This window comes from Xiphophorus hellerii, chromosome 20 (genome assembly GCF_003331165.1).
Source record: "Xiphophorus hellerii strain 12219 chromosome 20, Xiphophorus_hellerii-4.1, whole genome shotgun sequence".
NCBI classification, from domain to species: domain Eukaryota; kingdom Metazoa; phylum Chordata; class Actinopteri; order Cyprinodontiformes; family Poeciliidae; genus Xiphophorus; species Xiphophorus hellerii.
Window position 1 is genome coordinate 2,311,687 of NC_045691.1, and position 26,289 is coordinate 2,337,975.

General features: G+C 43.2%; 1 protein-coding gene across 4 annotated transcripts in view; it reads left to right on the plus strand.

The window, feature by feature from the left end:
* The window catches only part of grip2b (glutamate receptor interacting protein 2b), a 241,637-nt gene that overhangs the window by 139,533 nt on the left and 75,815 nt on the right, over positions 1 to 26,289 (plus strand). The window lies entirely within an intron of this gene.

Here is a 26,289-nt window from a genome sequence, read left to right on the forward strand (position 1 = left end):
GGCCATTTTGTATTGAAGGTCCATTTTTTTCCTCGATTTTGACGTTTACAGCCTTCGTATTTGATCGAACTCCTCCTAGGGATTTCGATTGATCGGCTTCAAACTCGGTCAGTCTGATCATAAGGCATGTCTGATTTAAAGTTATCAAATTGGTGAGTTTTGGAGCATGTTGAAGGGGGGTTACCAGGGGTCAAAGTTCACCTACACGCCATGAAACAAAAACCTCTTATATTTCCTATACAAAAACACATAGAGGGACCAAACTTTCAGTGATTGATCGGCATCGGGTGTCCTATAATACCCTGCAGTGAAATTTTTTTTTTACGTAGGCCACGCCCCCTGAGAGCAGGAAGTGTAATGTTTTACTGTGAACGGTCGCTATCTTAGCCCTTTGACCTAATCAACATGAAACTGTGTCCAGAGGCAGAAGACATGTTGGTGTGTTGTGGATTCCAACCCCGACCGGCTGCGATGAAGCAGGTGGGCGTGGCGGCGTTGCGAACGCCGTCGAATTTCGTTTGGCTCTGAATTCCACAGTTTCGGGGTGAGCTGCTCCAAACTCACTAGGATGGATCCTTATCCATCCCCGAACAGGAATCCATAGCGATATTTGGTGGGCGTGGCCTAATTTCTCTATAGCGACCCCTAGAGTATTTTAAATGAACAGCCCAAAGCCATGCTTTAACTTAGAATTACGAAACTTGGTACACATGTGTATCTTGTCGGGACGTACAAAAAAGTCTCTTAGAGCCATGCTCTAAACCCAACAGGAAGTCGGCCATTTTAGATTGAAGTTCATTTGACCTCGATTTTGACGTTTACAGCCTTTGCATTTGATCGAACTCCTCCTAGGGATTTCGATTGATCGGCTTCAAACTCGGTCAGTCTGATCATAAGGCATGTCTGATTTAAAGTTATCAAATTGGTGACTGTATGAGCTTGCTGAAGGGGGGTTACCAGGGGTCAAAGTTCACCTACTCGCCATGAAACACGAAACTCTTATATATCCTGCACAGAAACTCACAGAGATACCAAACTTTAAATTATTGATCATCATTAGGTGTCCAAAAATACCCTGTGGTCAAATGATGACATCACTTAGGCCACGCCCCCTGAGAACAGGAAGTGTCATGTTTTACTGTGAACGGTCGCTATCTTAGCCCTTTGACATAATCAATATTAAACTGTGTCCAGAGACAGAAGACATGTTGGTGTGTTGTGGATTCAAGCCCTGACCAGCTGCGATGAAGCAGCTGGCTGTGGCGGCGTGGCGAAGTGACCTGTAACGCCGATGCCATACGTTTGCTTCTAGATTCCACATATTTCGACCGAGCTGCACCAAACTTGGCCTGACTCATCCTGGTGTGATGCCTGACAATGCTATGTCATCATATTATGACGTCGTCTAAGCCCCGCCCCCTCAGAATGAATTAGAGAGATCTTCTGTGTAATTACATAATAAACAGTCCATGTTCGTTGTTTGTAGGGCAATGCTGCCCTCTGCTGCCCACTGAAATAGTTTCATTATTTCAGTAAATCGACACCAGAGGGCAGCATTGCCCTACGGAATGACAGTTCAATGTTGAATTAAAGAGGAAAAAATTAAATAATTTGTAATTCTAACACAAAAACTGACAGAGACACCAAACCTTCAGTTATTGATCATTATCTTGTGTCCAATAATATCCAATGGTTAAATGATGACATCACGTAGGCCACGCCCCCTGACAACAGGAAGTCTTGTATTTTACTGTGAACGGTCGATAGCTTCTGCACCAAACTTTGCACGAGTGACCCTGGTGGGATCCCTGACGACCCTGTGTCATCATATTATGACGTCATCTAAGCCCCGCCCCCTCAGAACAGGAAGTGTCTTTTTTTTCCTTGGAAAGCTCCGTTTATGGCTCTCTTGACCTAATCAAGGTAATTCGGATGATGAGCTCTGTCAATGCTCGCTTCTGGCTGAACCGTGTGGGCGTGGCCAAATGGCGAATATCAGTCCCTCGCCATATTCATATGTTTGGCTCTAATTCACACATAGATCATCCGATTGGCGCCAAACTAGATATGTATGACCTTTGTTCTGCTCTAAAGAGCCCAACGGGTTTGAGATGTAATTTGACTCCACTGCGCCCCCTACGTTAATACATCGGCTGTGTCTCCTCGACGCATCGACCGATCTGCGCCAGATTTTTCGACAGTCGTCGGGCAGCGCCGCCGAACGCATTCACGCGTATCGCCCGGTGGACGGGCGGGGAAAATGCGCGACAGCTTCTGCGGCGGCTGGCGGGCGGCGGTGCTGGAAACTGCGGCGGAGCTTCTGCGGTGGGGAGCGGGCTGCGGCTCTGGAAATCGTGCGAGAGCTTCTTCGGTGGCTGGAACCCCCGTGGTGGCCAATAGGCCGGAGCGGCGCTTGCTGCGAGGGCCGCCCGAGGCTGCTTGCAGCTTTAATTATTATTATTATTACGATTCTTCCCACCTCTTCGTGTGCCTTTTTGGGGGCTTTATCATATTCAAAAACTCACCAAACTTGGCGGTCGCGACTAGAAAATTTAAAAATTTTGAATTTTAAGGTTGTTGCAAAAATCGCAAAAAAAATTGCTCAACGGCAGCAACTAGCAATTTTCTGTTGACACAATGGTATGAACGTATTTCATCGTAGAGACATGAAATTTGGTACACTTGTAGAGCTCACCAAAAGACTCAGAACTTACATTTAATGTTATAAGCCAACTATCACAGAAAGTCGGCCATTTTGTATTGAACGTCCATTTTTTACCTCGATTTTGACGTTTACAGCCTTCGTATTTGATCGAACTCCTCCTAGGGATTTCGATTGATCGACTTCAAACTCGGTCAGTCTGATCATAAGGCATGTTTGATTTAAAGTTATCAAATTGGTGAGTTTTGGAGCATGTTGAAGGAGGGTTAGCAGGGGTCAAAGTTCACCTACTCGCCATGAAACACGAAACTCTTATATTTCCTATATAAAAACACATAGAGGGACCAAACTTTCACTGATTGATCGTCATCGGGTGTCCTAAAATACCCTGTGGTGAAATGATGACATCACTTAGGCCACGCCCCCTGAGAACAGGAAGTGTCATGTTTTACTGTGAACGGTCGCTATCTTAGCCCTTTGACCTCATCAACATGAAACTGTGTCCAGAGACAGAAGACATGTTGGTGTGTTGAGCATTCCAACCCCGACCGGCTTTGACAGAGCAGGTGGGTGTGGCGGTGTGGCGAAGTGACCTGTAACGCCGTTGCCATACGTTTGGCTCTGAATTCCACAATTTCGGGCCCAGCTGCTCCAAACTCACTAGGATGGATCCTTATCCACCCACCAACAGGAATTCATAACAAAATTTGGTGGGCGTGGCCTAATTTATCTATAGCGCCCCCTAGAGTATTTTAAATGAACAGCCCCAAGCAATGCTTTAACCTAGAATTGCGAAACTTGGTACATATGTGTATCTTGTCAGGACGTACAAAAAAGTCTATTAGAGCTATGGTCGAAACCCAACAGGAAGTCGGCCATTTTCTATTGAAGGTCCATTTTGGACCTCGAGTTTGACGTTTACAGCCTTCGTATTTGATCGAACTCCTCCTAGGGATTTCGATTGATCGGCTTCAAACTCGGTCAGTCTGATCATAAGGCATGTTTGATTTAAAGTTATCAAATTGGTGACTGTATGAGCTTGCTGAAGGGGGGTTACCAGGGGTCAAAGTTCACCTACTCGCCATGAAACACCAAACTCTTATATATCCTGCACAGAAACTGACAGAGACACCAAACGTTCAGTGATTGATCATAATCGAGTGTCCAATAATATCCAATGGTCAAATGATGACATCACTTAGGCCACGCCCCCTGAGAACAGGAAGTGTCATGTTTTACTGTGAACGGTCGCTATCTTAGCCCTTTGACCTAATCAACATGAAACTGTGTCCAGAGACAGAAGACATGTTGGTGTGTTGTGGATGCAAGCCCTGACCGGCTGCGATGAAGCAGCTGGGTGTGGCGGCGTGGCGAAGTGACCTGTAACGCCGATGCCATACGTTTGCTTCTAGATTCCACATGTTTCGACCGAGCTGCACCAAACTTGGCCTGACTCATCCTGGTCTGATGCCTGACAATGCTATGTCATCATATTATGACGTCATCTAAGCCCCGCCCCCTCAGAATGAATTAGAGAGATCTTCTGTGTAATTACATAATAAACAGTCCATGTTCGTTGTTTGTAGGGCAATGCTGCCCTCTGCTGCCCACTGAAATAGTTTCATTATTTCAGTAATTCGACACCAGAGGGCAGCATTGCCCTACGGAATGAAAGTTCAATGTTGTAATGGAGGAAAAAATTAAATAATTTGTAATTCTAACACAAAAACTGACAGAGACACCAAACGTTCAGTGATTGATCATAATCGAGTGTCCAATAATATCCAATGGTCAAATGATGACATCACTTAGGCCCCGCCCCCTCGGAACAGGAAGTGCTATTTTTTTACTTGGAAAGCTCTGTTTATGGCTCTCTTGACCTAATCAAGATGATTCGGATGATAAACTCTGTCAATGCTCGCTGCTGGCTGAACCGTGTGGCCGTGGCCAAATGGCGAATATCAGTCCCTCGCCATATGCATACGTTTGGCTCTTATTCAGGCATGGATCATCCGATTGGCGCCAAACTGGATATGTATGACCTTTGTTCACCTCTAAAGAGCCCAACGGGTTTGAAATGTAATTTGGCTCCACTGCGCCCCCTAAGTTAATACATGGGTTGTATCTCCTCGACGCATCGACCGATCTGCGCCAGATTTTTCGACAGTCGTCGGGCAGCGCCGCCGAACGCATTCACGCGTGTCGCCCGGTGGACGGGCGGGGAAAACGCGCGACAGCTTCTGCGGCGGCTGGCGTGCGGCGGTGCTGGAAACTGCGGCGGAGCTTCCGCGGTGGGGAGCGGGCTGCGGCTCTGGAAAACGCGCGAGAGCTTCTGCGGTGGCCGGAACCCCCGCGGTGGCCAATAGGCCGGAGCGGCGCTTGCTGCGAGGGCCGCCCGAGGCTGCTTGCAGCTTTAATTAGGCCCGAGCAGCAAAGCGCTGCGAAGGCCTATTGTATCTGTACTGTTTATTAGGCCCGAGCAGCAAAGCGCTGCGAAGGCCTATTGTTTCTGTACTGTTTCTTATTATTATTACGATTCTGCCCCCCCAAAGAGGCGCCTTTTTGGGGGCTTTATCATATTCAAAAACTCACCAAACTTGGCGGTGGCGACTAGAAAATTTAAAAATTTTGAATTTTAAGGTTGTCGCAAAAATCGCAAAAAAAATTGCTGAACGGCGGCAACTAGCAATTTTCTGTTGACACAATGGTATGAACGTACTTCATCGTAGAGACATGAAATTTGGTACACATGTAGAGCTCACCAAAAGACTCAGAACTTACATTTAATGTTATAAGCCAACTATCACAGGAAGTCGGCCATTTTGTATTGAACGTCCATTTTTTACCTCGATTTTGACGTTTACAGCCTTCGTATTTGATCGAACTCCTCCTAGGGATTTCGATTGATCGACTTCAAACTTGGTCAGTCTGATCATAAGGCATGTTTGATTTAAAGTTATCAAATTGGTGAGTTTTGGAGCATGTTGAAGGGGGGTTAGCAGGGGTCAAAGTTCACCTACTCGCCATGAAACACGAAACTCTTATATTTCCTATACAAAAACACATAGAGGGACCAAACTTTCAGTGATTGATCGTCATCGGGTGCCCTACAATACCCTATGATCAAATGATGACATCACTTAGGCCACGCCCCCTGAGAACAGGAAGTGTCATGTTTTACTGTGAACGGTCGCTATCTTAGCCCTTTGACCTCATCAATATGAAACTGTGTCCAGAGACAGAAGACATGTTGGTGTGTTTAGGATTCCAACCCTGACCGGCTTTGACATAGCAGGTGGGCGTGGCGGCGTGGCGAAGTGACCTGTAACGCCGTTGCCATACGTTTGGCTCTGAATTCCACAATTTCGGGCCCAGCTGCTCCAAACTCACTAGGATGGATCCTTATCCACTCACCGACAGGAATTCATAACAAAATTTGGTGGGCGTGGCCTAATTTCTCTATAGCGACCCCTAGAGTATTTTAAATGAACAGCCCCAAGCCATGCTTAAACCTAGAATTACGAAACTTGGTACACATGTGTATCTTGTCGGGACGTACAAAAAAGTCTCTTAGAGCTATGCTCTAAACCCAACAGGAAGTCGGCCATTTTAGATTGAATTTCATTTGACCTCGATTTTGACGTTTACAGCATTCGTATTTGATCGAACTCCTCCTAGGGATTTCGATTGATCGGCTTCAAACTCGGTCAGTCTGATCATAAGGCATGTCTGATTTAAAGTTATCAAATTGGTGACTGTATGAGCTTGCTGAAGGGGGGTTACCAGGGGTCAAAGTTCACCTACTCGCCATGAAACACGAAACTCTTATATATCCTGCACAGAAACTCACAGAGACACCAAATTTTCAGTTATTGATCAACAATAGGTGTCCTAAAATACCCTGTGGTGAAATGATGACATCGCTTAGGCCACGCCCCCTGAGAACAGGAAGTGTCATGTTTTACTGTGAACGGTCGCTATCTTAGCCCTTTGACCTAATCAACATGAACCTGTGTCTAGAGACAGAAGACATGTTGGTGTGTTGAGGTTTCCAACCCTGACCGGCTTTGAGATAGCAGCTGGGCGTGGCGGCGTGGCGAAGTGACCTGTAACGCCGATGCCATACGTTTGCTTCTAGATTCCACATGTTTCGACCGAGCTGCACCAAACTTGGCTTGAGTGATGCTGGTGTGATACCTGAAAATTCTATGTCATCAGATTATGACGTCATCTAAGCCCCGCCCCCTCAGAACAGGAAGTGCTATTTTTTTCCTTGGAAACTTTCATCTATGGCTCTCTTGACCTAATCAAGGTGATTCTGTGTTGGATGACAGATAGGAAGTTGGTCTCGCTTGCTTTAAAGTGCCAAGAGTTTTCAATGGCGGCAACGCCGTTCGTATACGTTTGCCTCTACATTCCACATATTTTGACCGAGCTGCATCAAACTTGGCCTGAGTGATCCTGGAGGCTTGCCCGTCAATCCTACGTCATCACATTATGACGTCATCTAAGCCCCGCCCCCTCGGAACCGGAAGTGCCGTTTTTTTCCTTGGAAAGCTCTGTTTATGGCTCTCTTGACCTAATCAAGGTGATTCTGTGTTGGATGACAGATAGGAAGTTGGTCTCGCTTGCTTTAAAGTGCCAAGAGTTTTCAATGGCGGCAACGCCGTTCGTATACGTTTGCCTCTACATTCCACATATTTTGACCGAGCTGCATCAAACTTGGCCTGAGTGATCCTGGAGGCTTGCCCGTCGATCCTACGTCATCACATTATGACGTCATCTAAGCCCCGCCCCCTCGGAACCGGAAGTGCCGTTTTTTTCCTTGGAAAGCTCCGTTTATGGCTCTCTTGAACCTAATCAAGATGATTCGGATGATGAGCTCTGTCATTGCTCGCTGCTGGCTGAACCGTGTGGGCGTGGCCAAATGGCGAATATCAGTCCCTCGCCATATTCATACGTTTGGCTCTAATTCAAGCACGGATCATCCGATTGGCTCCAAACTGGATATGTATGACCTTTGTTCACCTCTAAAGAGCCCAACGGGATTGAGATGTAATTTGGCTCCACTGCGCCCCCTAAGTTAATACATCGGCTGTATCTCCTCGACGCATCGACCGATCTGCACCAGATTTTTTGACAGTCGTCGGGGAGCGCCGCCGAACGCATTCACGCGTATCGCCCGGTGGACGGGCGTGGAAAATGCGCGACAGCTTCTGCGGCAGCTAGCGGGCGGCGGTACTGGAAACTGCGGCAGAGCTCCTGCGGTGGGGAGTTGGCTGCGGCTCCGGAAATTGTGCCAGAGCTTCTGCGGTGGCTGGAACCCCCGCGGTGGCCAATAGGCCGGAGCGGCGCTTGCTGCGAGGGCCGCCCGAGGCTGCTTGCAGCTTTAATTATTATTATTATTACGATTCTTCCCACCTCTTCGTGTGCCTTTTTGGGGGCTTTATCATATTCAAAAACTCACCAAACTTGGCGGTCGCGACTAGAAAATTTAAAAATTTTGAATTTTAAGGTTGTTGCAAAAATCGCAAAAAAAATTGCTCAACGGCAGCAACTAGCAATTTTCTGTTGACACAATGGTATGAACGTATTTCATCGTAGAGACATGAAATTTGGTACACTTGTAGAGCTCACCAAAAGACTCAGAACTTACATTTAATGTTATAAGCCAACTATCACAGAAAGTCGGCCATTTTGTATTGAACGTCCATTTTTTACCTCGATTTTGACGTTTACAGCCTTCGTATTTGATCGAACTCCTCCTAGGGATTTCGATTGATCGACTTCAAACTCGGTCAGTCTGATCATAAGGCATGTTTGATTTAAAGTTATCAAATTGGTGAGTTTTGGAGCATGTTGAAGGAGGGTTAGCAGGGGTCAAAGTTCACCTACTCGCCATGAAACACGAAACTCTTATATTTCCTATATAAAAACACATAGAGGGACCAAACTTTCACTGATTGATCGTCATCGGGTGTCCTAAAATACCCTGTGGTGAAATGATGACATCACTTAGGCCACGCCCCCTGAGAACAGGAAGTGTCATGTTTTACTGTGAACGGTCGCTATCTTAGCCCTTTGACCTCATCAACATGAAACTGTGTCCAGAGACAGAAGACATGTTGGTGTGTTGAGCATTCCAACCCCGACCGGCTTTGACAGAGCAGGTGGGTGTGGCGGTGTGGCGAAGTGACCTGTAACGCCGTTGCCATACGTTTGGCTCTGAATTCCACAATTTCGGGCCCAGCTGCTCCAAACTCACTAGGATGGATCCTTATCCACCCACCAACAGGAATTCATAACAAAATTTGGTGGGCGTGGCCTAATTTATCTATAGCGCCCCCTAGAGTATTTTAAATGAACAGCCCCAAGCAATGCTTTAACCTAGAATTGCGAAACTTGGTACATATGTGTATCTTGTCAGGACGTACAAAAAAGTCTATTAGAGCTATGGTCGAAACCCAACAGGAAGTCGGCCATTTTCTATTGAAGGTCCATTTTGGACCTCGAGTTTGACGTTTACAGCCTTCGTATTTGATCGAACTCCTCCTAGGGATTTCGATTGATCGGCTTCAAACTCGGTCAGTCTGATCATAAGGCATGTTTGATTTAAAGTTATCAAATTGGTGACTGTATGAGCTTGCTGAAGGGGGGTTACCAGGGGTCAAAGTTCACCTACTCGCCATGAAACACCAAACTCTTATATATCCTGCACAGAAACTGACAGAGACACCAAACGTTCAGTGATTGATCATAATCGAGTGTCCAATAATATCCAATGGTCAAATGATGACATCACTTAGGCCACGCCCCCTGAGAACAGGAAGTGTCATGTTTTACTGTGAACAGTCGCTATCTTAGCCCTTTGACCTAATCAACATGAAACTGTGTCCAGAGACAGAAGACATGTTGGTGTGTTGTGGATGCAAGCCCTGACCGGCTGCGATGAAGCAGCTGGGTGTGGCGACGTGGCGAAGTGACCTGTAACGCCGATGCCATACGTTTGCTTCTAGATTCCACATGTTTCGACCGAGCTGCACCAAACTTGGCCTGACTCATCCTGGTCTGATGCCTGACAATGCTATGTCATCATATTATGACGTCATCTAAGCCCCGCCCCCTCAGAATGAATTAGAGAGATCTTCTGTGTAATTACATAATAAACAGTCCATGTTCGTTGTTTGTAGGGCAATGCTGCCCTCTGCTGCCCACTGAAATAGTTTCATTATTTCAGTAATTCGACACCAGAGGGCAGCATTGCCCTACGGAATGAAAGTTCAATGTTGTAATGGAGGAAAAAATTAAATAATTTGTAATTCTAACACAAAAACTGACAGAGACACCAAACGTTCAGTGATTGATCATAATCGAGTGTCCAATAATATCCAATGGTCAAATGATGACATCACTTAGGCCCCGCCCCCTCGGAACAGGAAGTGCTATTTTTTTACTTGGAAAGCTCTGTTTATGGCTCTCTTGACCTAATCAAGATGATTCGGATGATAAACTCTGTCAATGCTCGCTGCTGGCTGAACCGTGTGGCCGTGGCCAAATGGCGAATATCAGTCCCTCGCCATATGCATACGTTTGGCTCTTATTCAGGCATGGATCATCCGATTGGCGCCAAACTGGATATGTATGACCTTTGTTCACCTCTAAAGAGCCCAACGGGTTTGAAATGTAATTTGGCTCCACTGCGCCCCCTAAGTTAATACATGGGTTGTATCTCCTCGACGCATCGACCGATCTGCGCCAGATTTTTCGACAGTCGTCGGGCAGCGCCGCCGAACGCATTCACGCGTGTCGCCCGGTGGACGGGCGGGGAAAACGCGCGACAGCTTCTGCGGCGGCTGGCGTGCGGCGGTGCTGGAAACTGCGGCGGAGCTTCCGCGGTGGGGAGCGGGCTGCGGCTCTGGAAAACGCGCGAGAGCTTCTGCGGTGGCCGGAACCCCCGCGGTGGCCAATAGGCCGGAGCGGCGCTTGCTGCGAGGGCCGCCCGAGGCTGCTTGCAGCTTTAATTATTATTACGATTCTGCCCCCCCAAAGAGGCGCCTTTTTGGGGGCTTTATCATATTCAAAAACTCACCAAACTTGGCGGTGGCGACTAGAAAATTTAAAAATTTTGAATTTTAAGGTTGTCGCAAAAATCGCAAAAAAAATTGCTGAACGGCGGCAACTAGCAATTTTCTGTTGACACAATGGTATGAACGTACTTCATCGTAGAGACATGAAATTTGGTACACATGTAGAGCTCACCAAAAGACTCAGAACTTACATTTAATGTTATAAGCCAACTATCACAGGAAGTCGGCCATTTTGTATTGAACGTCCATTTTTTACCTCGATTTTGACGTTTACAGCCTTCGTATTTGATCGAACTCCTCCTAGGGATTTCGATTGATCGACTTCAAACTTGGTCAGTCTGATCATAAGGCATGTTTGATTTAAAGTTATCAAATTGGTGAGTTTTGGAGCATGTTGAAGGGGGGTTAGCAGGGGTCAAAGTTCACCTACTCGCCATGAAACACGAAACTCTTATATTTCCTATACAAAAACACATAGAGGGACCAAACTTTCAGTGATTGATCGTCATCGGGTGCCCTACAATACCCTATGATCAAATGATGACATCACTTAGGCCACGCCCCCTGAGAACAGGAAGTGTCATGTTTTACTGTGAACGGTCGCTATCTTAGCCCTTTGACCTCATCAATATGAAACTGTGTCCAGAGACAGAAGACATGTTGGTGTGTTTAGGATTCCAACCCTGACCGGCTTTGACATAGCAGGTGGGCGTGGCGGCGTGGCGAAGTGACCTGTAACGCCGTTGCCATACGTTTGGCTCTGAATTCCACAATTTCGGGCCCAGCTGCTCCAAACTCACTAGGATGGATCCTTATCCACTCACCAACAGGAATTCATAACAAAATTTGGTGGGCGTGGCCTAATTTCTCTATAGCGACCCCTAGAGTATTTTAAATGAACAGCCCCAAGCCATGCTTAAACCTAGAATTACGAAACTTGGTACACATGTGTATTTTGTCGGGACGTACAAAAAAGTCTCTTAGAGCTATGCTCTAAACCCAACAGGAAGTCGGCCATTTTAGATTGAATTTCATTTGACCTCGATTTTGACGTTTACAGCATTCGTATTTGATCGAACTCCTCCTAGGGATTTCGATTGATCGGCTTCAAACTCGGTCAGTCTGATCATAAGGCATGTCTGATTTAAAGTTATCAAATTGGTGACTGTATGAGCTTGCTGAAGGGGGGTTACCAGGGGTCAAAGTTCACCTACTCGCCATGAAACACGAAACTCTTATATATCCTGCACAGAAACTCACAGAGACACCAAATTTTCAGTTATTGATCAACAATAGGTGTCCTAAAATACCCTGTGGTGAAATGATGACATCGCTTAGGCCACGCCCCCTGAGAACAGGAAGTGTCATGTTTTACTGTGAACGGTCGCTATCTTAGCCCTTTGACCTAATCAACATGAACCTGTGTCCAGAGACAGAAGACATGTTGGTGTGTTGAGGTTTCCAACCCTGACCGGCTTTGAGATAGCAGCTGGGCGTGGCGGCGTGGCGAAGTGACCTGTAACGCCGATGCCATACGTTTGCTTCTAGATTCCACATGTTTCGACCGAGCTGCACCAAACTTGGCTTGAGTGATGCTGGTGTGATACCTGAAAATTCTATGTCATCAGATTATGACGTCATCTAAGCCCCGCCCCCTCAGAACAGGAAGTGCTATTTTTTTCCTTGGAAACTTTCATCTATGGCTCTCTTGACCTAATCAAGGTGATTCTGTGTTGGATGACAGATAGGAAGTTGGTCTCGCTTGCTTTAAAGTGCCAAGAGTTTTCAATGGCGGCAACGCCGTTCGTATACGTTTGCCTCTACATTCCACATATTTTGACCGAGCTGCATCAAACTTGGCCTGAGTGATCCTGGAGGCTTGCCCGTCAATCCTACGTCATCACATTATGACGTCATCTAAGCCCCGCCCCCTCGGAACCGGAAGTGCCGTTTTTTTCCTTGGAAAGCTCTGTTTATGGCTCTCTTGACCTAATCAAGGTGATTCTGTGTTGGATGACAGATAGGAAGTTGGTCTCGCTTGCTTTAAAGTGCCAAGAGTTTTCAATGGCGGCAACGCCGTTCGTATACGTTTGCCTCTACATTCCACATATTTTGACCGAGCTGCATCAAACTTGGCCTGAGTGATCCTGGAGGCTTGCCCGTCGATCCTACGTCATCACATTATGACGTTATCTAAGCCCCGCCCCCTCGGAACAGGAAGTGCCGTGTTTTTCCTTGGAAAGCTCTGTTTATTGCTCTCTTGACCTAATCAAGGTGATTCTGTGTTGGATGACAGATAGGAAGTTGGTCTCGCTTGCTTTAAAGTGCCAAGAGTTTTCAATGGCGGCAACGCCGTTCGTATACGTTTGCCTCTACATTCCACATATTTTGACCGAGCTGCATCAAACTTGGCCTGAGTGATCCTGGAGGCTTGCCCGTCGATCCTACGTCATCATATTATGACGTCATCTAAGCCCCGCCCCCTCGGAACAGGAAGTGCCGTTTTTTTCCTTGGAAAGCTCTGTTTATGACTCTCTTGACCTAATCAAGATGATTCGGATGATAAACTCTGTCAATGCTCACTGCTGGCTGAACCGTGTGGGCGTGGCCAAATGGCGAATATCAGTCCCTCGCCATATACATACGTTTGGCTCTAATTCACACATGGATCATCCGATTGGCGCCAAACTGGATATGTATGACCTTTGTTCTGCTCTAAAGAGCCCAACGGGTTTGAGATGTAATTTGGGGAAAATCCGCGACAGCTTCTGCAGCGGCTAGCGGGCGGCAGTGCTGGAAACTGCGGCAGAGCTTCCGCGGTGGGGAGCGGGCTGCGGCTCTGGAAAACGCGCGAGAGCTTCTGCGGTGGCCGGAACCCCCGCGGTGGCCAATAGGCCGGAGCGGCGCTTGCTGCGAGGGCCGCCCGAGGCTGCTTGCAGCTTTAATTATTATTACGATTCTGCCCCCCCAAAGAGGCGCCTTTTTGGGGGCTTTATCATATTCAAAAACTCACCAAACTTGGCGGTGGCGACTAGAAAATTTAAAAATTTTGAATTTTAAGGTTGTCGCAAAAATCGCAAAAAAAATTGCTGAACGGCGGCAACTAGCAATTTTCTGTTGACACAATGGTATGAACGTACTTCATCGTAGAGACATGAAATTTGGTACACATGTAGAGCTCACCAAAAGACTCAGAACTTACATTTAATGTTATAAGCCAACTATCACAGGAAGTCGGCCATTTTGTATTGAACGTCCATTTTTTACCTCGATTTTGACGTTTACAGCCTTCGTATTTGATCGAACTCCTCCTAGGGATTTCGATTGATCGACTTCAAACTTGGTCAGTCTGATCATAAGGCATGTTTGATTTAAAGTTATCAAATTGGTGAGTTTTGGAGCATGTTGAAGGGGGGTTAGCAGGGGTCAAAGTTCACCTACTCGCCATGAAACACGAAACTCTTATATTTCCTATACAAAAACACATAGAGGGACCAAACTTTCAGTGATTGATCGTCATCGGGTGCCCTACAATACCCTATGGTCAAATGATGACATCACTTAGGCCACGCCCCCTGAGAACAGGAAGTGTCATGTTTTACTGTGAACGGTCGCTATCTTAGCCCTTTGACCTCATCAATATGAAACTGTGTCCAGAGACAGAAGACATGTTGGTGTGTTGAGGATTCCAACCCTGACCGGCTTTGACATAGCAGGTGGGCGTGGCGGCGTGGCGAAGTGACCTGTAACGCCGTTGCCATACGTTTGGCTCTGAATTCCACAATTTCGGGCCCAGCTGCTCCAAACTCACTAGGATGGATCCTTATCCACTCACCGACAGGAATTCATAACAAAATTTGGTGGGCGTGGCCTAATTTCTCTATAGCGACCCCTAGAGTATTTTAAATGAACAGCCCCAAGCCATGCTTAAACCTAGAATTACGAAACTTGGTACACATGTGTATTTTGTCGGGACGTACAAAAAAGTCTCTTAGAGCTATGCTCTAAACCCAACAGGAAGTCGGCCATTTTAGATTGAATTTCATTTGACCTCGATTTTGACGTTTACAGCATTCGTATTTGATCGAACTCCTCCTAGGGATTTCGATTGATCGGCTTCAAACTCGGTCAGTCTGATCATAAGGCATGTCTGATTTAAAGTTATCAAATTGGTGACTGTATGAGCTTGCTGAAGGGGGGTTACCAGGGGTCAAAGTTCACCTACTCGCCATGAAACACGAAACTCTTATATATCCTGCACAGAAACTCACAGAGACACCAAATTTTCAGTTATTGATCAACAATAGGTGTCCTAAAATACCCTGTGGTGAAATGATGACATCGCTTAGGCCACGCCCCCTGAGAACAGGAAGTGTCATGTTTTACTGTGAACGGTCGCTATCTTAGCCCTTTGACCTAATCAACATGAACCTGTGTCCAGAGACAGAAGACATGTTGGTGTGTTGAGGTTTCCAACCCTGACCGGCTTTGAGATAGCAGCTGGGCGTGGCGGCGTGGCGAAGTGACCTGTAACGCCGATGCCATACGTTTGCTTCTAGATTCCACATGTTTCGACCGAGCTGCACCAAACTTGGCTTGAGTGATGCTGGTGTGATACCTGAAAATTCTATGTCATCAGATTATGACGTCATCTAAGCCCCGCCCCCTCAGAACAGGAAGTGCTATTTTTTTCCTTGGAAACTTTCATCTATGGCTCTCTTGACCTAATCAAGGTGATTCTGTGTTGGATGACAGATAGGAAGTTGGTCTCGCTTGCTTTAAAGTGCCAAGAGTTTTCAATGGCGGCAACGCCGTTCGTATACGTTTGCCTCTACATTCCACATATTTTGACCGAGCTGCATCAAACTTGGCCTGAGTGATCCTGGAGGCTTGCCCGTCAATCCTACGTCATCACATTATGACGTCATCTAAGCCCCGCCCCCTCGGAACCGGAAGTGCCGTTTTTTTTCCTTGGAAAGCTCTGTTTATGGCTCTCTTGACCTAATCAAGGTGATTCTGTGTTGGATGACAGATAGGAAGTTGGTCTCGCTTGCTTTAAAGTGCCAAGAGTTTTCAATGGCGGCAACGCCGTTCGTATACGTTTGCCTCTACATTCCACATATTTTGACCGAGCTGCATCAAACTTGGCCTGAGTGATCCTGGAGGCTTGCCCGTCGATCCTACGTCATCATATTATGACGTCATCTAAGCCCCGCCCCCTCGGAACAGGAAGTGCCGTTTTTTTCCTTGGAAAGCTCTGTTTATGACTCTCTTGACCTAATCAAGATGATTCGGATGATAAACTCTGTCAATGCTCACTGCTGGCTGAACCGTGTGGGCGTGGCCAAATGGCGAATATCAGTCCCTCGCCATATACATACGTTTGGCTCTAATTCACACATGGATCATCCGATTGGCGCCAAACTGGATATGTATGACCTTTGTTCTGCTCTAAAGAGCCCAACGGGTTTGAGATGTAATTTGGGGAAAATGCGCGACAGCTTCTGCAGCGGCTAGCGGGCGGCAGTGCTGGAAACTGCGGCAGAGCTTCTGCGGTGGGGAGCGGGCTGCGGCTCTGGAAAACGCGCGAGAGCTTCTGCGGTGGCCGGAACCCCCGCGGTGGCCAATAGGCCGGAGCGGCGCTTGCTGCGAGGGCCGCCCGAGGCTGCTCGCAGCTTTAATTTCTCCTTATATTCTACTTTTAGTTTTCTGCATTTAAAAAATAAACTCTCTGAGCACTTGAAGAAATCAAAGTAAAACTGGAAATGTGCTAAATTCCAGTTTTTAATAATTATGCTGATTTCTTGCATTTTTGTGCTTTATCGGGTCTAAATAAAACATTTAGTCTATTCATTCATTTCTAATTTTGTCCTGAAACAAAACTTTATTTCTTTTTTCTTTATTTTTGCAGTTCTCCATTTATAGGAGTTAAAATCAGAGCATCACTGTTTCGTTTTGCTTCTCAGAGAGACTTTACTGATTCAGACAAGGTTTGGTCTCAGCAACCGAGAACAAATAAACTGGCCTGGAGCGGTTCGCTCATCCATCATACATCTTGTGCTTTTCTCTCATACATTAACACATCTGAGACCAAGAGAAGCTGCTTAAACTAAATACTGCTGACACCTTCATAACCTCTGATATTACAGTCAGCACAAAAGAAAGGAGGGGGCAGATTTCAATTTCACCGCAATTCACCAGAGGAACCAAACTCAACGTAATAGCTGTTGTTATGCTCACTGGAGCTGTTTTCACACGCAGCTCTTCAGAACAGACTGTGGTATTTTTCAGGCCCACGATGAGATTTTGACCAAACTTTAGTGCCTTTTCACGCCATGTCATCAGCTTTCACTACTGCGTCTTCAGGGATTTTAAGGAGATAACACCAGAAAGGAAAATCTTTGGAATGAGGCTTCAGTATTGAGGGGGGAAATATTTCCACTTACACTTTAAAGCTGCTGCTGAGTACAGATTAACCACTAGTCTTGAGTGGCATGTAAAAAAACTGGCCTTCATGCAACACATGTGAGCTAGCAACACTGAGATTTACCCCTCTAAACTAACTAAAGCATGTTAAGTCGACCTGATGTTTCTCATGTTAAGCATTACAAGTGTAAAAACTATTTTTAAAAAATTATTAATCAACAAAATGATCAAAATGTCTTATTTTAACTGAGCTTATGGTTTTTATGTCCAGTGTATGTCACAAAATCTATTTCTACTCACAAAATGATCCAGGCATTATTTTTCTGCCCAAAAATGTAATTTAAGTAGTTTAATAATTCTGTTTATATTGGCTGTGTTTCTCTAGAGCTGTCCACACTAAAAAGTTTCTGATTTGGGTCCACACTCTTTTCCCTTAAAGGCAAAACAAAAGGACATGCCAAGTCCCGTCTGCGCCCACGGGACGGTGGTAAGAGTAAACCTCTTACTCTGATCCCGTGGGCAGACAGGATTTGGCATGTCCTTTTGTTTTGCTGTTTAGTTTTTTTTTTGGTTTTGTTTTTTATTTTTTTTTTGTTTTTCAGTTAAAAACACAGCAATACTGAATAACTATATCAAACAGTAAGTGTAAAAATCAGATTTTTAGTTCAGTCCATCAATGAGATGCAACAAGCTGCAGCTCAGCTCACCTCTGTCAACTTTGCTCCACTTTTCTTCTTCTTGCAAAAATGTTAGGGATGGTAATATGTATTTTCCAGCCACATGGTGCCATTTTACTGTAAATCTGTTGATTCAGCTTTTATAAAACTTTGAAAATTGACGTCTTGAAATGAACCTCTGTCTCTTTGAGAAACTCCACCTTCAGCAGATTATCATAGCAATGCTCATCCATTATGCCATTTACAATTGTTCTTAGAAGCATTGGACTGATAGTAGTTTGCATAAAAGATTTATTAGCTTACTCCAAGACAAAAAATGTTAATTTTATGGCAAATGGTCCCTTTTGACATCCAAAACTTACAAAGTCTGTATTAAAGTTGTACTAGGAATCAACTTTAGCTGCATGCTGTGTTTCAGCTGGTGGGATAAAAGATTCCCATTTCACAGATGGGCTTAGGGAACTGATGAGATTGGGAAAAAAAAACAAACCTCTAATACAATTAAGTTGTTTTGTCAGAATGCAGATGTTAATCCACACAAAGTTTGCCACTTTCTATTTAAGGCCTCTTAAAGAGCTACGTCTGAAAAATCAGGAGATTATAACGAATAAAGAAAGTGAGAAGCCATCAGGAAAACCATGAAGTCATTTAGTCATTTCTTACTGAGTGGGAGCCTGAGGGTGTGTTTTCCAACGCGTCTTTAAGACCCGACAAAGCTTTTGTGTTTTCAAATGGAGAGCGTAGCCCACACAATGTCAGCAGAGCTTAGCCTTTTCAAACAGCACTAAGACTCCACATTCTGCTGAGGCTCACTGACTGAAACCCAACATGACAAATACAATCATATACAGAGAAGTTTGCAACATGTATTATTTATGATGTCCCTGCAGTTTAAACTCACATCATATATTATTTACATCATCAGGATGCTGGCTGTTGTAATGAGAATTGTGTCTCTCATCATTGAAGGAAATGTGACTGAGTCAAGAATGTGTCTATGCAGGATAATTGGAACAAAAGATTCAATTAAACATTATTCATATTTAAGAGAGCCTCGTGTGCCGGGAGTTAATTACAGACTGATTAAAAACACTGAAGCAGAAAAGAACCTAAAAAACATTGAGAAAAAAAATGATGGAACAAACTTTAGTTTGTTTCAGATTTACATGGGTGAGAGGAGGGGGGCAGTATTGTGTAAAATTGGCTCCTAAGAACAGCTGCAAACAGCATCATGAGATGGTATGGAGACACATTGTGAAGATGTGCTGGAGGGGCTTGTTAGAAGGGTTCTTAAAGAGACAGAGGCCAATTTCAAGGTGTCAGATACTGCTATGGTGTGTAGGCACATTTATATTAAGTTGTCTTAAAAGAAATGCAGCATTTTCATAACTAAAGGTAACTTAGTTACTTGATTGAGGTATAAAATGGCACTTTATGCCTGGAAAATATAAAACACTCCCCCTTTAAGTACTGAATAATATAGAACTGACTCTTCCAATCAATGAAAAGCTTTTGGAGGCAGGACTGTTGGTCTCCTCTAAGGTTACACAAACAGTTATTTGGGTTTGAAGGGAAACTTATGAGCATTGAATTATTTTGTGGCAATAGATAATTAAAATTTAAAATAAATAACTAAATAAATAAAAAAATAAAACTAGAATCCAGGTGAAATTCTCAATGTGAATTCAATCTAACATGAACGGGAAGGAGAAATTCCACCTGGTTGCTGTAGCAACCTGTTAATGGTCCCCATTAAGACATGGCGCCGCTAATTAATGGAGTCCAGATTCCACGGCAGTTGCTCTGGGTGCCTTCACTGCAGATGAAGACACAATGGGAGGAATCAAGTCTCCAGAGGTCTTTGCAGGCTTTCGCGTGTAGTAAGAGCACAATGGGCTCAATATTACATGTGATTAAGTGTTGGGAACGCCGAGGGTTTAACTTCTGTAATTAGGCTGTGGTGGATTTTACTCAAGGTGACAACGTGCAGTGAAGCCCAAGATTACTCATTACTACCCTTAATAGGCTCAGATGTTGGGGCGACAGTTTCTCAGGATGTAGTAGCAAGATAATGTGTACATGAATGGGTGAATGGCTGAATATAGTGTAGAGTTCTTTTGACTACGACACACCAATGAAAATGGGTCTGACCTTGTGTAAATAATCAATTAAATATCTATATTCTTTTTTTTTTTTTTTTACTATTTTCACTTATGTTTGGCCTGGTATGTGTTCATCTTGAACTTGCAGCAGATTCATTCACATGCTGAGGTGGTAAAATGCTAAGTCTAGCATTATGTCACAACTCTTAAGGTAAAAAACAAACAACTGATCTGGATGGGATCTAGTTCAGGAAATCTAAGACTTAGCGGCTAAGTCTTAGCCAGTTTACAGTGTCAGCTGGTAAAGACATAATAACGATAAAGACATTTTTAGAAAATCTGTGCCCTTGAATTTCTTCCATATTGTCATTCAGAATCTGTAGAGAAAACCTGAAAGTGAAGTAACTAAACTTTTCTTTTTCCACTTCCTTTGGATCAGCTCGAAGTGACATTATTAGAGACGTTCAGCTAATGGATAACACAAATTCAATGGGAAGCAAACGGGGGTTAGAAATGGTATAATCCTCTCCAAAGGGATCCTAAAGCTTGATAAATGATTTTCCAAAACTGACAAGGGGTCAATCACACTTCATATTTTGTGCCATAATTTTAAATCTTTCAGATAAATCATTATTAATTATGTTCAGTTGCTTGAGAGGAAAAAAAATGTTAAAGCTTGAGGCTGTCAGGGACGATGCAACTGGATTTGCAGCTTGAATCCAAAAGTAGCATTACAAAGAAAACAAACTCAAATCCGTGACCTAACATACTACTGCTGAGACTATGAACTGCTTTCTAATCCTTCCTTATCACTCAGAGATTAGAGTCTCACTGCTGAGCTGAGCCAGCAACTCATCCCATAGGCAGAGATCCAGCAGTGATTAGAAGAAATACAAATTCTAGCTGTGGGTACTTCCGAAATGCAATTATGCATCCTGGGCTGCAGACTCGATGAAGATGAAAAATAATGTCTGGAGGAATTGTGACTGATCAGTGTTGGCAGGCTGCGTTTCCCAGCTCCAGCTGAGGGTGTTGATTGTGAGGAAGACGTTATGTAAAGATTCAGCAGTCTGCACATTTTCAGTGGACATCTGAAGAGGTAATTTTCATCCAGGCATCCAGTAGAAGCAGAGTTCTCTGTTGCTGCAGATGTAAAAGCAGAACGCAGTGACTTTGGTTAAAATTAGCTGTATTGTCCAATCCACACATGTAGACCAACTTTGTGCGTCATAAAGTAGATGAAAGATTTTCCATTCATGCCATGTTGATATTTTATTTAAAACTTGTGGAGCTGTAAATAAAATTCAGTGAGAATCAAAGCTATTTGGGATTTCATTCCACATAAAGAGGATCAATGTATAGAGTCATTACAGGCACTATTGACAAATTTAATCATAACCAATGTTAAACCATATATACTGTAAGATGCCAGACTGTGTGACTTGTTGCTGCAGCAGAATCAGGTCACAAAGATGTGACTGGGGTATCAGTCCAGCAGTGAGTGAAAAGCAAAGGCTGGGCTCTAAATATTTCAGCTGACATGTAGAAAGAAAGAGAAGAGGAGGAGGAGGAGGAGGAGGGGGACCGCTGTGAAACGCTGACAGGTGGGCATACGAGGACAATGGAGTGTCTTGGAATAAAGGTTTAAAAATCGGTTTGCTTTCTGACATTTACAACTGCAAGTTTCTACATAATTAATTAGGATTATCAGAGAAAGACCAACACAAGGCAGCTGATACCCCATGAAGTGGAAGGAAAATGATATTCAAATAAGAATTTAAAAATAGTTATTTTCTCTAGTATTCAGCCCTCTGTACTCTGATAAATAGCCCTTAATCCAACACATTAAGCATAATGCAGCTAATCGCCCTCAGAAGTTTAATAATGGACTAAATAAATCCCATCAGAGTCATTTAATCTCAGTATTACCTTCATAGTGGTGTGTGAAGGCATCAGAGGTTTGTTAGAGAGCATTAGTGAGCAAACATCTTAATGAAGATCACTTAGTTATAAAAGGAATTAAATGCAGGTTTAGTTCATGAAATTGTATTCTCAGCTTTAAATATGACATGGAGTCCAGATTAATTCATCTTAAAAATGTTAAGACTCACATGAATGAAAAAGTAACAAGGAAAAGGAATTGTTTAAAGAAAATAATGAGAGCTTGGTAGTTTCCAACAAACCCTGAAGGAGACACAGAAAAACCTAGTAAAAGGTGTTAAAGTCGGATGAGAGCAAATTCACATTTGCTAACTTGCAAATCGTTGTGTGGAGGAAACCTGACCGTCTTCACTGACTGAACACCTTCAGTCTCCAGATGAACTGAGCTGTCAGAGACATTCACCAAAGACATGCACAAAATGAGAATTGTACAGATGGGCTGAATATAAATGCACACCACACTTTTCAGATTTTTACCTGTATAAAAACGTGCATACCACATATTTTCCTTCCCTACTATACACCACTTTGTGTTTCTATGCAACATGAAATCATTCATCAGTCAGGGAAAAGTGAAATGGGCTTGAATTCTTTAATAAGGGACTACAGTATATTACATGTAAATTGCAGCAGCAGTCACACTGCAGAGTTTTGGAAGTAAATTTCTAACCGCTTATTATATTTGTCAGAGGTCATTGTTGGTGAGACGCTGACTCCCATCAGCGAGTCTGTCAGGCTGATGGGCCACAGAAAGCTGATTCAAGCTCACAATTCTTTCACAATGAACAGTCGTGTCAGTGGAGGCCAGGAAGTGAACATTTAGCACACAATCTAGCATTAGCATCAGAGCTTGAAAGGGGGAATGTGTGAGAGCTGCAGCTCCTCCTTGTGGTGACCAACAGGCATGTCAACATAACTAAAAAATACAACAAAAAATAAGACTAAACATTAATTTGAAAGGGAAAAAAATGTATCTGTAACAATGTTTTGGGATGATGAAAAATAAAGATAAAACAATCGCCTTGTTGAAATGTGTGCCTCACTCCTGACCTCTGCCCTCCTGGCTCCACATTTGTAGGTTATTCGCTGAGAATAGTTTCAAACTGAAACTCATTCATTGTGGTTCCCACATTTAAAACAAAGAAAATGCCTTAGCTTGTTTTCTGCTCATTTTATTGTGTGAGCACTGACGGCTTAAATGTACATTTACACAGGAATATTTGCAAAATGTCTCCAAAATTAGATCAAACTAGACCATTGAAGAGGAAAATGAGATATTTCTTGGAATTTATTTCAGCTGAACAAATTCAGCATCCCTTCTTCATAGTTTTAAAAATAAAAGCCAAGATGTGAGATCCTAAAAAACATTCAGCAAATTAGAGATTTCTATTCCTGTCTTGACAGAATCATTTCATTTTAACATGACATGACGTGTTATTTCTAACAGGTTTATCCAGTCATTCAAGGAGCAGGCTGAGAACAGAAACAGTTTTTTTAGTTGTGATCAGACCATCTAACTTTCCTTAGAAACCTCAGAGCGGAGTGGAAGCAGAACCCGCTGTGTGTTTGTGATGAATGTTTGATTGTGTCAGAGGAGATTTATGACATATCTGGAGCAGAAACAGACACTTTGCTCATTAGAGGAGAAGGAAGGTGAGGGATGGATGAACGATGAAAAGGCGAGGGGGAGGACAGACGGATGGATTAGGGAAAGACGCAGATACGGAAGGAAATGATTACAATCAGGAAAAAATTAATAAAAGATTTGCAACATGAACATTGACAGAGAAGCAAACATGAAAAAACTAAGAAGTGGAGGAAAAACACGTGAGAGGAAAAGAAACCGTGAATCATCTCTCCACCTGTCTAATGTCTGTACCTGCTCATCCATGTAGGGCTGCATTCTTACTGCAAACAACCAACTGTGTCACCATGCAGCCCACCTTCTAATTATTTACTGAATATTTATTTGACCACTTGGGGACAATTTAAGAGTTTGCAAGAACTAAACATGAAAACAAAATCGCAATGAAATAATTGCAAAAGTCCAGTCCTGAAGACTTTTACATCCTTTATCATTATAAACATAAATTATATAAAATGTGGCCCATAAAAACCAACATCAGTAGAGGTGTCTGGACTTTTTCCTTTTCAGAAAATGTGCTTCATTTCTTCATGCCCAGTGGCAAAAAATATATTTGTAGATAAGCCAAGCACAGTGGGAAAAGAAACAGTGTGACAGGAGCTTAAAAACAATAATTTTATACTTACAGTGATTGAACTTTAGGGTTGTTATGCTAATTTGGTAATTATCCTGCAGGAGCTTTGAAAGCATTCAGGTAAACACAGCGGGGAGAAACATCAGAGCAGAAGGAAATTCCAAAAGATTTTCCAAAGTGTTTCATATGTTTCCTCCTTGAAGCCTGAAACATTTTATATTTTTGGACTGGCATCTGTTCAGAGCGTTTTCATCTGAAAACGCTCTGAACAAAATGGTTCATGAACAGAACAGAGTCAAAAGTAAGCCTGAGCTGTTATAGGAAGATCACTGAGGCCTCGCTGTGACTTTAGGACTTCAAACACTTCAGCAGATCCAATTTTCCTGTGGAGACTCATATTTACTCTCCACTAAGATGCTTCGAATGATTTCTTTTAAAATTCCAGGATTTCTAATTTCTTGTAAATTTTGCTTTGGAGTATTACTAATAAACGCTTTTCAAACAACGTGACTCCATTCCAGAACTTAAATAACAGGCCTATGTGGAAGGAGATCAGTAAAAACAGGATTATTTTTGTTTTTACCTCTGCAGTTACATAGCATTGCTAATTTGCTAGCATTGCTTTCGGGTTGCACAGTGGTACAGTTGGTGGCACCGTTTCTTGACTCAGTTAAAGCAGGTTGTTGGTTCAAATCCTGGCCTGGGATATTTCTGCACATAGTTTGCATGTGTGAGTTTCCTCTGGCTAAATGCCACATGACAAGGATTTCAGACTGCGAATTAAGAAAACAATAAAACATTTTTCATTGTCATTCTTATGTTTTTCTATTCTGACACTATTTGGAAAAACATGATTACCTGCAAGCTGCACTGAGGACATAGTTTGTTATGGAGTTTGGTTCTGGTTTTATTCAATTAAAATGTCACATAAAAGTGATAATGCCTGCTTTTGTAAGATAAAAAAATACATACAATTTGACAAAATGAGGCTCCTAATAGAAACACAAAATGCAAAATGTTTCTGAACATACAAAACATTCATATTTGCCAAAATACGAGACTACAGACGATATGAACTGTGTGGCTTCTTGGATTTATATTCTATTCTACAAATTTACAAAACTCTAAAACTTTTGCAAACACACAATAATTTCCAGATTTGAATGAGATGTACCTGTAATTTTGTCACAGAGAAATCCGGTTTAGTTTTGATGATGTGTCATTATAAAACAAAAAAAACTGGTAAATCAACATTAATAAATGAATGAGATGACAGCTGATTCACACCTGAACATCTAATAAGAAGATGAACAATAGAGATCAGAATGTGAGGTAGAAATCCCTTTGCAGTACGATTTAACAGAATATCTATTTTAAAACTGTCTGAGATCAAAGTGATAGAGAGAGAACCGGAATGAAGAACCTAAATTAAAAATCATCCAGGAAGGGACATGAAACATCCCTAATGCATATCTGTCACGGTCCACTTTTAAGACTTTTCTGCTTACATCAAACCTTTAAGAGGCCATCATGTTAATCCACAGCTTCAGCTCAATATGTAGTTTAATTCAACCAAAAACAAACTTTTGACTCTGGTTTCTGTTTTAAGCAGAGGAAAGCTGGTGTCCTTTCTCTGTAACAGAGAAGATCTGCCCTAATTATTAAAGTTTTCTCCACGCTTCAGAGAAACCATAGCCAGAGCGCTAAATGGGAAATAATTGTCTGAACAAAAAAGAAAGACTTCCAATTAAAAGAATAGATCAGTAGGATAATTATTTAAACCTGTTAGACCGTTTCTCATACAGCATGTTAGTCAAACAGCAGTAGAATCCTGGTTTCTTACTTTAAAATTTCAGTTCGTCCTGGAGCTTACATGACCAACGCACGGTGCATTCAAGATCCAGCCATTCCTTTGAAAACACAGACTAAAAAGTGTTTACATGATAAAACACTTATGTTTTTGTCAAGGTAAATTCCACAAATTTCAGAGAAAATTCTGGAGTTTTACAGGATCTTTATGTTGCACAATCTCAGCTTTCTTTGACCAGAATCAGGAGAAAGTGTCCGTCACTCTGGTTGGTGCTAAACCCGTTTCAGATGTGAAGCGTCTTGGAAGAATCTTTTAACATCGTTTAACTGTAAAGTCAGCTAAACTGTGAACATTTTGGAAAACCT